Below are 304 nucleotides of genomic sequence, written 5' to 3'. Positions count from 1 at the left end.
TATTTGAGTTAATTAATTCGGGACTGGGAATCCCATTGCCAGCTCTTTTTGCAAAATTATCGGATAAGCGGATGTGCCACTAGTCCATATGAGAGTCCGTCAAAAGTAAATGACAAGGTTGAAAGCTAAACACCACATACTTCCTCATGAGCTATGAAACATAAACACAAATTGAGAAATATTTTGAAGGTTTTAAAGGTAGCGCATGAGAATTTACTTGGAATGGTTTGAAATGCCATGCATAGGTATTTATGGTGGACACTTTTGGAACAACTTGGTTTTCAGGTGTTTGGAAGCACGAGCA

Source organism: Lolium rigidum, chromosome 2 (genome assembly GCF_022539505.1).
Source record: "Lolium rigidum isolate FL_2022 chromosome 2, APGP_CSIRO_Lrig_0.1, whole genome shotgun sequence".
Lineage (NCBI taxonomy): Eukaryota > Viridiplantae > Streptophyta > Magnoliopsida > Poales > Poaceae > Lolium > Lolium rigidum.
Note: the sequence above shows the minus strand (reverse complement) of the source record.